The sequence below is a fragment of the Arachis ipaensis genome, chromosome B3 (genome assembly GCF_059453495.1).
Source record: "Arachis ipaensis isolate K30076 ecotype BB chromosome B3, ASM5945349v1, whole genome shotgun sequence".
Lineage (NCBI taxonomy): Eukaryota > Viridiplantae > Streptophyta > Magnoliopsida > Fabales > Fabaceae > Arachis > Arachis ipaensis.
The window spans coordinates 72,069,005-72,086,037 of NC_142438.1; the positions used below are offsets into that span (position 1 = coordinate 72,069,005).

General features: G+C 37.3%; 1 non-coding gene across 1 annotated transcript; it reads right to left on the reverse strand.

The window, feature by feature from the left end:
* Positions 1–11,271: 11,271 nt before the first annotated feature.
* Positions 11,272–11,379, reverse strand: LOC148571094 (small nucleolar RNA R71). Its single transcript, XR_015908941.1, has one exon. It is a non-coding gene; the product is annotated as a small nucleolar RNA R71 (small nucleolar RNA).
* Between the last annotated feature and the right edge of the window lie 5,654 nt (positions 11,380–17,033).

Below are 17,033 nucleotides of genomic sequence, written 5' to 3' on the forward strand. Positions count from 1 at the left end.
ATTCTACTTTTCAATGCTTGCTTTTCACAAAACCCTTTTTATATTTTATTAATTTGATATAATTGTTATTACAAACAAATTGTTAGTTTGAAAGACTTGGTAATCTACCTTGGACATTGCATGCTTGATCTATGCTACTCATGCCTTTGCCTGCATGCCAATAAACCCCTTGCATTTACTTGTCCCTACATGCCCTTGCTATATTTCCATTGATGAACTTTTCACATGTAGTCATGACCATGTGTTAACATCGTTCTTCTTTATTGTGCATTGATTACCACCTTCCCCGCTCTCTTCCTTGCTCTACCCCTTTAAATTTAATTTACTTTCTCTTTCCTTTTTCAGGATGGCCACCAAGAAAGGAAAGGAGAAAGCCACTCCCAAACAACCAGCAAGAAGAGGAACGAAAAGAGCATTAGTGGAAGAACCCTCTTCAACTGCGGTTAAGCCCTCAACAAAGAAAATTAAGAGGATTATAAAAGTTGATGATAAAGAAAGAGCCTTCCCAGCAAAGGACACTGAGCGATTCCCCAATCGCTACTATGAGCAGATGTTCCCCATCCTGGCAGAAAGGAGTTACAACAACGAATACCTTCTTCTCCTCCCAAACCATATTACTACATTTGTTAAGCCGCAGAATGCACAAAGACAATGGGATTTCCTACAGAGACAGCCAAGGCAGGTCAATCTTTCTTGGGTAGTCGAGTTCTACTCCAACTTCCACCTACCAACCCTGCAGTCTGTCTACGTCCGTCAGAAGCAAGTCCCCATTACAGAAGAGGCCATTCAAAAAGCTCTAGGTCTTCCCCCTGTTCCAGAAGGATTGGATGCCTTTCAAGAAGCCGCATTCAAGTGCCAGCTATACCAATTTGACTAGGACGCCGTTCTTAGAGTGATCGCACTACCTGGCAGCCGTTGGATCTACGGATACCATCGTACCCGCCCTAAGGGAATTTTGGCTTCAACACTTACCTTGGAGGCTCGCGTATGGGCACAAATCATATCCCATTACGTCTTTTTGAGTACTCACGAATCATCCTTCACTGCGGACATGGCCGTTCTTCTATGGTGCATCCTTACAGACCAACCTCTGAATCTACCAAGACATATCCGGAATGCCATGGGACACGTACAAATCGCGGGCAACTTACCTTTCCCCGCCCTGGTCTCAGATCTTGTCTCAGCTGTCGGAGTCTCCTACAGAGCTGGGGACATCAAAGCCATACTTCCACGGGACGATCAATACGTCCCTAATGAGAAATATATCAGACCTCCAGCCGCCACTATCAGCCAGCTCACTGAACCAGTTGAAGATATTCCTTCTTCAACACCACAAGCACCTACTACAGACCAACTGCTCCAGCAGATACTTGAAAAGTTGGATTGGCAGGAACAGAAAGCTAAGATGAGAGAGCGTCGTAACAAGCGCCGATTTACATAACTCAAGGAGCTGATTATGGGAAAATTCAAGGACTCAGACACCCCGGACTCCACTTCCTTTACCAGCACAGGGAACTATGATGGTCCCGACTGTAGAGATACTGCTACCAGCCCACCTTTATTCCTGACAGATGGCACCGAGGACGGTGCAAAGCCTTAAGTGTGGGGAGGTCAGTCAGTACCTGACTTTCAGAGGTAATTTCTCTTCCCTAAACACCAATAAATTAGGATATTTAGTTAGATTTTTCTTTTGTAGAAAAGGACAAATTTCATAGTAATAGGTTAGTTGCATGCATGTTTTGCTTGATTGAAAAGACAATAGGTTTCTTCTAAGACCCTATCTTTGGAACAAAATTTCACTAATTTTAATCAAAACTTCTATGTTAAATTTGCTTGAAGTTGTATTTGGAACATAATTTTTGAGCTAAAGAACACATAACCTGTGAGATATGAGCCTTTATGAATGGTTACATTATTTAACCATAACTATTTTATTCTTGTGTGCTTACTTCTTTATAATTGTAATCTATATTTTGTTTCATCCTATATGTGTAATGTTTATTATATTTATATGTTTGCATATGATTGAGGCCATTATTTGTTTAGCCCACTTATCCAAATTAAGCCTACCCCTTTCAATTACCTTTGTTAGCCACTTTGAGCCTTTAAATCCCATTTGTTCTATATTTTACCACATTACTAGCCTTAAGTGGAAAAACAATTATATATCCCAAATTGAATCTTTGGTTAGCTTAAGATAGAATTATGTGTGTCAATCAAGTATGGAAAATTGTGGGAACAAAAGATAATAAGGGAATGTGTCATGATAATATATGGGAATTTGGATACCTACTCATGTGAAACTATAAGAATTAAAAATCTATGTGCATTGATAAGCTATGTTTATTTTTATGTTTATTAAAAAAATTATTCAATAAATAAATAAGGGGACAAAAATTACCCCAATTAAGAATTCGAAGGTCAATGCATGTATGATAAAATTAAAAAAATAAGAAGTTGAAACATGAGTATGGAATGTGAAAGGAATTTCTGGGTAGCTAGGTATGCATTCTAAAGTTATATAGAATATACATAGAGGTTAGGTGAAAGCTTGGGTTAATTAAAGATTCAATTTATAAGCTTACTTAGCCATATATATATCCTTACCCTTACCTTGGCCCCATTACAACCTTGAAAAGAGCTCATGATGTTTGCATTGGTATATTAAATGTTGTTGATTGGTTAGGAGAAGAAAAAAATTTAGAAAGCATGATTAGAGAAGGATAGAGTAATTACCCTATACACTAGAGAGACTAGAGTGTACATACACCATCAGTGAGGGTTCAGTGCTTGAAATTTTATGTTCCCTGCTTTCATGAGTTGTCTTCTTGCATTTTTAGCTGTTCTTACTATATAAGAATTGAATTAGTGGAAATTGATTTGTAATTGTTTTGAAGAGCTTATTTACTTTTGATCAAGTGGACAAGAATCATATAGTTGCATTTACATATATAGGTTGCATTGCATTGCATGAGTTTCACATGTTCCTACTCATTTATTTTATCTCCTTCAACTAAGTATGAGGACATGCTAATGTTTAAGTGTGGGGAGGTTGACGAACCACTATTTTATGGTTTATAATGTGTTTAATTGTGTGGTTTTATCATGATCTTTACCCACTTATTCATATAATTAGCATGCATTTATATTTCCTTCCTAAAATTATTACATGATTGAAAACTTGCTTCCTAGAGACTTTTAATTACGTATTTTAATTCTCCTTTATTCCATTCGATGCCGTGATCTGTGTGTTAAGTGTTTCAGGCTTTATAGGGCACGAATGAGTTGGAGATTGGAAAGGAAGCTTGCAAAAAATGGAAGGAACATAAAAAATTAAGGAGATGACCAGCGAGAAGTGACGCGGCCGCATGGCTCACGTGACCGCGCGGATTGGAATAGCATAAGTGACGCGGAGGCGTGGACGACGCGTCCGCGTGGAGAAGCAAAACGCCAAATGACGCGTCCGCATGAATGACGCGATCGCGTGACATGCGCGATCTGCATAATCTGCAGAATCGCTGGGGACGATTTCGGGCCCTATTTTGACCCAGTTTTTGGCCTAGAAAAGCAGACTAGAGCCAGAGAACATGCAGAGACCAACAACGACATTCATTCCGCATAGTTTTAGTTTTTTTAGATCTAGTTTTCCTCTCCGCTAGGTTTTTCTCTCTACACATTCATAGTTCTTAAGATTCTTATTTTCTATTGCTTTTTGCATTGGGATTTTGAGAAGAGTTATTACCTCATCAAGACTTTGTCATTCTAGTTCGTTTTCTTTACTTGTCTTTACTCTTCCATGTCCTTTAATTTACTTCAATTTTACTATTGGATTATTTTAGAATTTATTAATACAAGAGTTATTTTTATTTTTAATTGATTCCTTTGAGTTTTATTTATCATGTCTTTCTTTAATTCCCTTTCCTATGTTATGAATTCCACATTCACAATGAGTGAGTAGTTCCCTAACTTGATGGGGAGTTGATTGAAAGGAACCCTTGAGTTAGAATGCTCAAAGGAGAAATTATAATTGGGTTTATTGTTGGATTGCTCTCTAGTCACTAACGCCAGTCCTTCCAAGTAAGCGGACTAGGACTTGTGAATAGAAGCAGCATTCCAACTTGTTTGACTTTCCCTTACCTAGTAAGGGATAACTAAACAGAACAACCCCCAATTATCAATTAATCTTGAGAGTACTGCAACAAGAATAGGACTTCCAACTAATCTACTCCCAGTCAAGGCTTTTATTTAAATTACATTAATTCTCTTATTTAATTTCCTATCATTCAACTCAAATCTTTTTGAAAACTATCTGATTAATAAAATAGCATACTTTCCTGCAACTCGTTGAGAGACGACCTGGGATTCATACTCCCAGTATTTTTATTTTAATTTCTGTGACACCCTTTTTAAATTGATAAGCGGATTTCTGGTTGGTTGAGGACTATACTTGCAACGCATATCTTATAACAATTCTTAACTTGCTAATTTCCGCCACGTCACCATGACAGAATTCTGGCACTGCAGTGTCTGTCCCTGAAGGTGGCGTCATCGTCGAAGTAGTGAACTCCTGAGCGGTTGAAGGTGGAAGAGGAGTCCACTCTGGGAAAGCAGCCAGACGACTTCTTGGTGGTGGTGGTGACGCAACAAAAAGACTCACGTAGTTGGGGTTAGGGACCATGATGAACGGCTGATCTTGTGCACTGATTGCTTGTGACGTCCCAAGGGTAGTCGAGCTAGAAGACGATGACTGGGAAGTCCCAGGGGTACCAGTAGACACCCTTCCTCTATCCCAACCATGAGGCTGATTTGTGACACCTCTTCTTGTTGTCATCTTTGCAAGAGAGAAATTTTAAGAATTTATAGATAAAATAAATTAGCTCTTAAGTTTTTTTAGATATATTATTCATTTCATACCTATTAATACAATATTTTGCATTTCATGACTATTATTCATTCAATGCCAAAAAGACTTATTTTTAATTACATCATTTAATTATATTTAGATTTTCTAGAATTTTTGGCTAAATTTTATCTATAATTAGAATCCTCCTCCAAATTTAATTTTTATTTTTTTTTACAAACCAAACAAGGGCTTGAACAAAAATTGACAGAGCTTTTCCTTAATTTAGAGACCTCAACCAAAAAAATTTATCAAATTTTCACATAGGAAATAGTTGCAAGCATTAACTAAAACAAGCATGCATTCAAACAAGTATCAACTCCTAGCCGTTCTAGTGTGCAACCTTTTATAACTCCGCAGTTTTCCAGCAAATAAGGATTTCAAGAAGGCGCCACTAGGCAACCACCCCCCATTTCCGTCCTAAAACTCTATCTTATAAAAAGTAAGTCCGGCATAAAACTTAAACAATTCATTATATTCAAAGATAAAAAACTAACCTGGAATATGACTACACAAACTATGAAAGAAGCGAATTCTAATTTATCTCAGAGAAAATATTGTCCTAATAAAAAGACAACTTATTAGATTCACAAGGTGAAACTAATTCAAAAACTAATTTGGACGGAATAAGTAAAACTCAAAATTGCAATTAATTGAAACCTAATTCTAATTTCACCAAATTAACAACAGACATGACAAAAATAAACAATATAAATTCAACGCAATTAAAAGAAACTTATTCAGTAAACTCAAATAAAATCTTCCAATAGTTCGAACACTTTTGAGTGTGTATATGTGTGTGTGTGTATATATATATATATATATATATATATATAATTCTCCCACCTTATTCTAAGCCCTACATTACACCACCCTACCTAGCCTAACATTATTTAATTTACAATTATATTAAGTTAATATAACGGATACTAATCACACACTTCATTAAAAAATTTAATCAGGAATTTAATAAAATATCTAACAAAATCCTAAATAAACAAAAAAATTGACAAAATACAAAAACTATAGAAAAAATATCTCTGATGGTGGTTGTAGGATGATGGAAGCGTGGTAGTGACTAGAGGTGGAAACAGGTCAGGCTAGGCCAGGCTTTGCTCTTAATAGGCCTGGCCTATCATGTAGTTAATTGGCCTGAGCCTGGCCTGCAACCTACTATAGGCTCTTTATAAAGTACTAGGCTTGGTCTGTTAATCAGCCTGTCCTGGTCTGAAACCTATTAAAAGGCTTGATAATTTATTTTTATAAAAAAAAAACATTATTTAAAAATTATTTTTTAATAAAAATATTTATATGTAATATGTCATATTTAATATTTATAAGAATTTTTAATCTTTTATAGTATTTAAAATACACAAAAATATTTATAATAAAATATAATAAATTTAAAATATCTCATAATTTGGTTAATAATAAAAAAATTTATTTATATATTTAATTATATTTTAGGCTCAAGCAGGCTTGAGAGGCCAACAAGGCTAATTAGTGAGCTTGGGCCGGGCCTATTAACATATTAAGGCTTTTAAAAGAGTCTGAGCTTGTGCCTATTTTATAACAAGACAGGCCAAGCCAGGCTAGGTTGCAGGCCCCTAGCAGGCCGCATGGTCTTTTTCCACCCCTAGTAGGGATAGGAGGCGGCAATGACGGTGATAAAGTGACGACCTCCAACGACAAGGGACACTAATAGTAGCAGTGAAGGCTTTCCATGGAGACTCCATAAGTAATGATGACGATGTGCAGTGGCGGCGATGACAGCAGCCCCAAGTGGTGACATAGTAACCTTATTCAATAGAGCAGTGGCAGAGAGATGAAAGAGAGAGACGAGAGAGAGAAGAAGAGAAGAGATAGAGTTTGCAGAAGTGAGGGAAGGGATTTTGCATTTGAATTTTATCCCAAATTTACCGTCAATTTACCGACAGAAAAATTCAACAGTAAGGTGTTCGTCATTGCCTAAAGCTGTGTTTCACTAAATCCTGTTACTGGTGCACGAAATTGTGATCTCAGACAACGGCGCCAGAAACTCTGTACGCACGTCTTAATAAATCGTTTTTCATTCACAACTTCGATACAACTAACCAGCAAGTGCACTGGGTCGTCCAAGTAATAAACCTTACATGAGTAAGGGTCGATCCCACGGAGATTGTTGGTATGAAGCAAGCTATGGTCACCTTGTAAATCTCAGTCAGGCGGTGATGAGCGGATAATTTATACGCTTTTTGACATTGTTTTTAGTATGTTTTTAGTAGGATCTAGTTACTTTTAGGGATGTTTTTAATAGATTTTGTGTTAAATTCACAGTTCTGGACTTTACTATGAGTTTGTATGTTTTTCTGTGATTTCAGGTATTTTCTGGCTGAAATTGAGGGACTTGAGCAGAAATCAGATTCAGAGGTTGAAAAAGGACTGCTAATGCTGTTGGATTCTGACCTCCCTGCACTCAAAGTGGATTTTCTGGAGCTACAGAACTCGAAATGGCGCGCTTCCAATTGCGTTGGAAAGTAGACATCCAGGGCTTTCCAGAAATATATAATAGTCCATACTTTGGCCAAGAATTGATGACGTAAACTGGCGTTCAACGCCAGCTTTCTACCCAAATCTGGCGTCCAGCGCCAGAAAAGGATCCAAAACCAGAGTTGAACGCCCAAACTGGCACAGAAACTGGCGTTCAACTCCACAAATGGCCTCTGCACGTGCAACACTTAAGCTCAGCCCAAACACACACCAAGTGGGCCCCGAAAGTGGATTTATACATCAAATACTTACTCATGTAAACCCTAGTAGCTAGTTTATTATAAATAGGACCTCTTACTATTGTATTAGGCATCTTTGGATTACCTTATGATCCTTTGATCACGTTTTAAGGGGCTGGCCATCTCGGCCATGCCTGGACCTTCACTTATGTATTTTTAACGGTAGAGTTTCTACACTCCATAGATTAAGGTGTGGAGCTCTGCTGTTCCTCAAAGATTAATGCAAAGTACTACTGTTTTCTATTCAATTCTTCTTATTTCGCTTCTAAGATATCCATTCGCACCCAAGAACGTGATGAAGGTGATGATTATGTGTGACGCTCATCATCCTTCTCCCTTATGAACGCGTGCCTGACAAACACTTCTGTTCTACATGAAATAAGCTAGAATGAATATCTCTTAGATCTCTTAACCGGAATCTTCGTGGCGTAAGCTAGAATGATGGCGGCATTCAAGAGAATCCGGAAGGTCTAAACCTTGTCTGTGGTATTCCGAGTAGGATTCAATGATTGAATGACTGTGACGAGCTCCTAACTCGCGATTGCAGGGCGTTAGTGACAGACGCAAAAGGATAGTAAATCCTATTCCAGCATGATCGAGAACCGACAGATGAATAGCCGTGCCGTGACAGGGTGCGTGAGCATATTATTCACTGAGAGGATAAGATGAAGCCATTGACAAGGGTGATGCCTCCAGACGATTAGCCGTGCCGTGACAGGGCATTGGATCATTTTCCCGAGAGATGACCGAAAGTAGCCATTGACAGTGGTGATGTATCACATAAAGCCAGCCATGGAAAGGAGTAAGACTAACTGGATGAAGATAGCAGGAAAGCAGAGGTTCAGAGGAACGAAAATCATCTCCATTCGCTTATCTGAAATTCCTACCAATGATTTACATAAGTATCTCTATCCCTATTTTATTATATAATATTCGAAAACACCATTATCACTTTATATCTGCCTGACTGAGATTTACAAGGTGACCATAGCTTGCTTCATACCAACAATCTCCGTGGGATTCGACCCTTACTCACGTAAGGTATTACTTGGACGACCCAGTGCACTTGCTGGTTAGTTGTATCGAAGTTGTGACAAATTATGAATGTGTAATCACGATTACGCGTACCAAGTTACTCACGTGCCAGGAATAGTTTGAGCCTGGACATCACAATTTCATGCACCAAGTTTTTGGCGCCGTTGCCGGGGATTGTTCGAGTATGGACAACTGACGGTTCATCTTGTTGCTCAGATTAGGTAATTTTCTTTTTGTTTTGTTTTCAAAAATTTTTCAAAAAGCTTTCAAAAATTTTTCTTTTGTTTTCGAAAAAAAAATAAAATAAAATAAAATAATAAAAATAATGTTTTCAAAAATAAATTATTCTATGGCTTCAAGATTTTTAAGAATGAATTCTAGTGTTTCATAAAACATGTTGAATCCTATCTGGCTGTAAAGCCATACCCAAACTGCTTTGGGATTGGTATTCAACTAATCACTCCAGTCCATGTAATTATATGCTAAAGCTTGGCTGGCTATTAAGCCATGCCTGACCCTTTGATTGGAGCTTTAGAGCATAAGATTCCTGGAATTCATATTAAAAATTTTGGAATCCTTATTTTTCTTTTTCAAAATAATTTTTCAAAAAAATATAAAATAAAAATCCAAAAAAATTTAGAAAATCACAAAAATCAAAAATATTTCATGTTTCTTGTTTGAGTCTTGAGTCATATCATAAGTTTGGTGTCAATTGCATGTGCATTTTGCATTTTTCGAAAATTTCATGCATTCATGGTGTTCTTCATGATCTTCAAGTTGTTCTTGGTAAGTCTTCTTGTTTGATCTTGATGACTTTTTGTTTTGTGTCTTTTCATGTTTATCATATGCATTCTTGAATTCTTAGTGCGTAAGCATTAAAGAATTCTAAGTTTGGTGTCTTGCATGTTTTCTTTGCATTAAAATTTTTTCAAAATTGTGTCTATGATGTTCATCTTGACATTCATGGTGTTCTTGGTGTTCATCTTGACATTCATAGCATTCTTGCATGCATTCATTGTTTTGATCTAAAAATTTCATGCATTGCATAATTTTCATGATTTCATAAAAATTTCAAAAATCAAAAAAAAAATATCTTTCCCTTTTTCTCTCATCAAATTCGAAAATTTGAGTTGACTTTTTCAAAAGTTTTTAAAATCAAATTGTTTCTTATGAGTCAAATCAAATTTTCAATTTGAAAATCTTATCTTTTTCAAAATCTTTTTCAAAAATCAAATCTTTTTCAAAATTCTTAGTTATTTTCGAAAATTTCAAAAATATTTTTCAAAAATCTTTTTCTTATTTTTATATCAAATTTTCGAAAATAACATAATCAATTAATGTTTTGATTCAAAAATTTGAAGTTTGTTACTTGCTTGTTAAGAAAGATTCAAACTTTAAGTTCTAGAATCATACCTTGTGATTTCTTGTGAATCAAGTCATTAATTGAGATTTTAAAAATTAAATCTTTTTCAAAACTAATTTCTATCATATCTTTTCAAAAATATCTTCTCATCTTATCTTTTTCAAAAATTTGATTTTCAAAATATCTTTTCTAACTTCCTAACTTCTTATCTTTTCAAAATTGATTTTCAAAATTTGTTTCAACTAACTAACTAACTTTTTGTTTGTTTCTTAACTTTTTCAAAACTACCTAACTAACTCTCTCTCTCTAATTTTCGAAAATATCTTCCCTCTTTTTCAAAAATTTCTTTTTTATTAACTAATTATTTTTATTTTTTATTTAAAAAAAAATTTTGAAAAAAATACTAACCTTTTTCAAAAACTATTTTCAAAAATCACTAACTCTTTTTCAAAAATTATTTTCTAAAATTCACTTCCCCCTCTCATCTTCTTCTATTTGTTTATTGATATACTAACATCTTTCCTTCAACTCTCCAAAAATCCGAACCCCCTCTCTCTCTGAGTTCAGATTTTCTTCCCTTCTTTTCTTCTACTAACACAAGGATCCCTATACTGTGGAATAAAGGATCCATATTATTATTACTATTTTTTCTGTGCCATCTTCTTTGTCATATGAGCAGGAGCAAGGACAAGAACATTCTTGTTAAAGCCGATCCAGAACCTGAAAGGACTCTGAAGAGAAAATTAAGAGAAGCTAAAATACAACAATCCAGAGATAACCTTTCAGAAATTTTCGAACAGGCAGAGGAGATGGCAGCCGAAAATAATAATAAAGTAAGGAAGATGCTTGGTGACTTTACTGCACCTAATTCCAATTTACATGGAAGAAGCATCTCCATTCCTACCATTGGAGCAAACAACTTTGAGCTGAAACCTCAATTAGTTTCTCTGATGCAGCAGAACTGCAAGTTTCATGGACTTCCATCTGAAGATCCCTTTCAGTTCTTAACTGAATTCTTGCAGATATGTGATACTGTTAAGACTAATGGAGTAGATCTTGAAGTCTACAGGCTCATGCTTTTCCCTTTTGCTGTAAGAGACAGAGCTAGATTATGGTTGGATTCTCAACCCAAAGACAGCCTGAACTCTTGGGATAAGCTAGTCACGACTTTCTTAGCCAAGTACTTTCCTCCTCAAAAGCTGAGCAAGCTTAGAGCTGATGTTCAAACCTTCAGACAGAAAGAAGGTGAATCCCTCTATAAAGCTTGGGAAAGATACAAACAGTTGATCAAAAAGTGTCCTTCTGACATGCTTTTAGAATGGACCATCCTGGATATATTCTATGATGGTTTATCTGAGCTATCAAAGATGTCACTGGACACTTCTGCAGGTGGATCCATTCACCTAAAGAAAACGCCTGCAGAAGCTCAAGAACTCATTGACATGGTTGCTAATAACCAGTTCATGTACACTTCTGAAAGGAATCCTGTGAGTAATGGGACGCCTATGAAGAAGGGAGTTCTTGAAGTTGATACTCTGAATGCCATATTGGCTCAGAATAAAATATTGACTCAGCAAGTCAATATGATTTCTCAGAGTCTGAATGGAATGCAAGCTGCATCCAACAGTACTCAAGAGGCTTCTCCTGAAGAAGAAGCTTATGATCCTGAGAACCCTGCAATAGCAGAGGTGAACTACTTAGGTGAACCTTATGGAAACACCTATAACTCATCATGGAGAAATCATCCAAATTTCTCATGGAAGGATCAAAAGCCTCAACAAGGCTTTAACAATGGTGGAAGAAACAGGTTTAACAACAGCAAGCCTTTTCCATCATCAACTCAGCAACAGACAGAGAACTCTGAACAAAATGCTTCTAATTTAGCAAATCTAGTCTCTGATCTATCTAAAGCCACTGTAAGTTTCATGAATGAAACAAGGTCTTCCATTAGAAATCTGGAAGCACAAGTGGGCCAGCTGAGTAAAAGGATCACTGAAATCCCTCCTAGTACTCTCCCAAGTAATACAGAAGAGAATCCAAAAGGAGAGTGCAAGGCCATTGACATAAGCGCCATGGCCGAACCTGTGAGGAGAGGAGAGGACGTGAATCCCAAGGAGGAAGACCTCCTGGGACGTCCAGTGGTCAATAAGGAGCTTCCCTCTGAGGAACCAAAGGACTCTGGGGCCCATCTAGAGACCATAGAGATCCCATTGAACCTCCTTATGCCCTTCATGAGCTCTGATGAGTATTCCTCTTCTGAAAAGAATGAGGATGTTACTGAAGAGCAAACTGCCAAGTTTCTTGGTGCAATCATGAAGCTAAATGCCAAATTATTTGGCATTGATACTTGGGAAGTTGAACCTCCCTTGTTCATCAATGAACTAAGTGATCTGGATCAACTGACATTGCCTCAGAAGAGACAGGATCCTGGAAAGTTCATAATACCCTGTACCATAGGCACCATGATCTTTAAGGCTCTGTGTGACCTTGGTTCAGGAATAAACCTCATGCCCCTCTCTGTAATAGAGAAACTGGGAATCTATGGGGTGCAAGCTGCTAAAATCTCATTAGAGATGGCAGACAGCTCTAGAAAACAGGCTTATGGACAAGTAGAGGACGTATTAGTAAAGGTTGAAGGCCTTTACATCCCTGCTGATTTCATAGTCCTGGATACTGGAAAGGAAGAGGATGAATCCATCATCCTAGGAAGACCTTTCCTGGCCACAGCAAGAGCTGTGATTAATGTTGACAGAGGTGAAATAATCCTTCAATGGAATGAGGACTCCCTTGTGTTTAAAACTCAAGGATCTCCCTCTGCAACCATGGAGAGGAAGCAGAAAAAGCTTCTCTCAAGGCAGAGTCAACCAGAGCCCCCACAGTCAAACTCTAAGTTTGGTGTTGGGAGGCCACAACCAAACTCTAAGTTTGGTGTTGGAGAGTCTCAACAAAGCTCTGCACATCTGTGAGGCTCTATGACAGCCCACTGTCAAGCTATTGACATTAAAGAAGCGCTTGTTGGGAGGCAACCCAATGTTTATCTAACAGCAGAAGAAAAATCACACCCTGGAGGAGCATCTGTCTGGCGTTCAAACGCCAGAACAGAGCATAGTTCTGGCGCTGAACGCCCAGAATGGGAGCATCCTGGCGCTGAACGCCCAGAACAAGCATGGTTCTGGCGTTCAACGCCAGAAATGGCAGCAAAGGGGCGTTGAACGCCCAAAATGGGCACCAACCTGGCGCTGAACGCCCAGAGTTGTGTGCAAGGGCATTTTGCATGCCTAAATTGGTGCAGGGATGTAAATGCCTTGACACCTCAAGATCTGGGACCTCACAGGATCACCTCAGGATCTGTGGACCCCACAGGATCCCCACCTACCTCCACTCACTCTCTTCTCTCTTCTCAATCATCCTCTATTCCCAATAAACACTCTTCCTTATTAACCCTTTACCACTCACATCCAAACACCACTACCTTCAAAATTCAACATCTCTTTCCCACCCAATCCCACCCATATGGCCGAATACGCACCTCCATCCATCTCCTCCATATCCTCTTCTTCTTCTTCTATTCTTTCTTCTTTTGCTCGAGGGCGAGCAACATTCTAAGTTTGGTGTGGTAAAAGCATAGCTTTTTTGTTTTTTCCATAACCATTGATGGCACCTAAGGCCAGAGAAACCTCTAGAAAGAGGAAAGGGAAGACAAAAGCTTCCATCAAGGGTCTATAGCTCAGTGGTAGAACATTTGACTGCAAATCAAGAGATCCCTGAGATACCTCAGGGGATACATTTTCTTCCACACAATTATTGGAAGCAACTAAGGGTGGAACATCAAGAGCACTCCATCATCCTTCATGAAATCAGAGAAGATCTAAAAGCAATGAAGGAGGAGCAGCCAAGGCAAGGAAGAGACATAGAAGAGCTCAAGGACATCACTAAGGTGGACTCATTCCTTGTTCTTACTTTCTCTGTTTTTCGTTTTCTATGTTATGTGCTTATCTATGTTTGTGTCTTCATTACATGATCATTAGTAGTTAGTAACTTTGTCTTAAAGTTATGAATGTCCTATGAATCCATCACCTCTCTTAAAATAAAAATTGTTTTAATTCAAAAGAACAAGAAGTACATGAGTTTTGAATTTATCCTTGAACTTAGTTTAATTATATTGATGTGGTGATAATGCTTCTTGTTTTCTGAATGTATGCTTGAACAGTGCATATGTCTTTTGAAGTTGTTGTTTAAGAATGTTAAATATGTTGGCTCTTGAAAGAATGATGACTAGGAGACATGTTATTTGATAATCTGAAAAATCATAAAAAAATGATTCTTGAAGCAAGAAAAAGCAGCAAAGAACAAAGCTTGCAGAAAAAAAAAATAGGCGAAAAAAAAATAGAAAGAAAAAGCAAGCAGAAAAAGCCAAAAGCTCTTAAAACCAAGAGGCAAGAGCAAAAAGCCAATAACCCTTAAAACCAAAAGGCAAGGGCAAATAAAAAGGATCCCAAGGCTTTGAGCATCAGTGGATAGGAGGGCCTAAAGGAATAAAATCCTGGTCTAAGCGGCTAAACCAAGCTGTCCCTAACCATGTGCTTGTGGCGTGTAGGTGTCAAGTGAAAACTTGAGACTGAGCGGTTAAAGTCAAGGTCCAAAGCAAAAAAAAAAAGAGTGTGCTTAAGAACCCTGGACACCTCTAATTGGGGACTTTAGCAAAGCTGAGTCACAATCTGAAAAGGTTCACCGAATTATGTGTCTGTGGCATTTATGTATCCGGTGGTAATACTGGAAAACAAAATGCTTAGGGCCACGGCCAAGACTCATAAAGAAGCTGTGTTCAAGAATCATCATACTGAACTAAGAGAGTCAATAACACTATTCGAAATCTGAAGTTCCTATAGATGCCAATCATTCTGAACCTCAATGGATAAAGTGAGATGCCAAAACTATTCAAGAGGCAAAAAGCTATAAGTCCCGCTCATATGATTGAAGCTCTGTTTCATTGATAGTTTGGAATTTATAGTATATTCTATTCTTTTTATCCTATTTTGATTTTCAGTTGCTTGGGGACAAGCAACAATTTAAGTTTGGTGTTGTGATGAGCGGATAATTTATACGCTTTTTGACATTGTTTTTAGTATGTTTTTAGTAGGATCTAGTTACTTTTAGGGATGTTTTTAATAGATTTTGTGTTAAATTCACATTTCTGGACTTTACTATGAGTTTGTGTGTTTTTCTGTGATTTCAGGTATTTTCTGGCTGAAATTGAGGGACTTGAGCAGAAATCAGATTCAGAGGTTGAAAAAGGACTGCTGATGCTGTTGGATTCTGACCTCCCTGCACTCAAAATGGATTTAACAGCATCAGCAGTCCTTCTTCAACCTCTGAATCTGATTTTTGCTCAAGTCCCTCAATTTCAGCCAGAAAATACCTGAAATCATAGAGAAATACACAAACTCATAGTAAAGTCCAGAAATGTAAATTTAACATAAAAACTAATGAAAACAACCCTAAAAGTAACCAGATTCTACTAAAAACATACTAAAAACAGTGCCAAAAAGCATATAAATTATCCGCTCATCACAACACCAAACTTAAATTGTTGCTTGTCCCCAAGTAACTGAAAATCAAATAGGATAAAAAGATGAGAATATACTATAAATTTCAAACTATCAATGAAACATAGCTCCAATTAAATGAGCGGGACTTGTAGCTTTTTGCCTCTTGAATAGTTTTGGCATCTCATTTTATCCATTGAAGTTCAGAATGATTGGCATCTATAGGAACTCAGAGTTCAGATAGTGTTATTGATTCTCCTAGTTTAGTATGATGATTCTTGAACACAGCTATTTTATGAGTCTTGGCTGTGGCCCTAAGCACTTTGTTTTCCAGTATTACCACCGGATACATAAATGCCACAGACACATAATTGGGTGAACCTTTTCAGATTATGACTCAGCTTTGCTAAAGTCCCCAATTAGAGGTGTCCAGGGTTCTTAAGCACACTCTTCTTTTGCTTTGGACCTTGACTTTAACCGCTTAGTCTCAAGTTTTCACTTGACACCTTCACGCCACAAGCACATGGTTAGGGACAGCTTGGTTTAGCCGCTTAGGCCAGGATTTTATTCCTTTAGGCCCTCCTATCCACTGATGCTCAAAGCCTTGGGATCCTTTTTATTTACCCTTGCCTTTTGGTTTTAAGGGTTATTGGCTTTTTGCTCTTGCCTCTTGGTTTTAAGAGCTTTTGGCTTTTTCTGCTTGCTTTTTCTTTTTATTTTTTTTTTTGCCTATATTTTTTTCCTTTTTTTTCTGCAAGCTTTGTTCTTTGCTGCTTTTTCTTGCTTCAAGAATCATTTTTATGATTTTTCAGATTATCAAATAACATGTCTCCTTATCATTATTCTTTCAAGAGCCAACATATTTAACATTCTTAAACAACAACTTCAAAAGACATATGCACTGTTCAAGCATTCATTCAGAAAACAAGAAGCATTGTCACCACATCAATATAATTAAACTAAGTTCAAGGATAAATTCGAAACTCATGTACTTCTTGTTCTTTTGAATTAAAACAGTTTTCATTTAAGAGAGGTGATGGATTCATAGGACATTCATAACTTTAAGACAAAGTTACTAAATACTAATGATCATGTAATGAAGACACAAACATGGATAAGCACTTAACATAGAGAAAACGAAAAACAGAGAATGTAAGAACAAGGAATGAGTCCACCTTAGTGATGGTGGCGTTTCCTTCTTGAGGAACCAATGATGTCCTTGAGCTCTTCTATGTCTCTTCCTTGTCTTTGTTGCTCCTCCCTCATTGCTTTTTGATCTTCTCTTATTTCATGAAGGATGATGGAGTGCTCTTGATGTTCCACCCTTAATTGTCCCATGTTGGAACTTAATTCTCCTAGGGAGGTGTTGATTTGCTCCCAATAGTTTTGTGGAGGAAAATGAATTTGAGGCATCTCCGGGA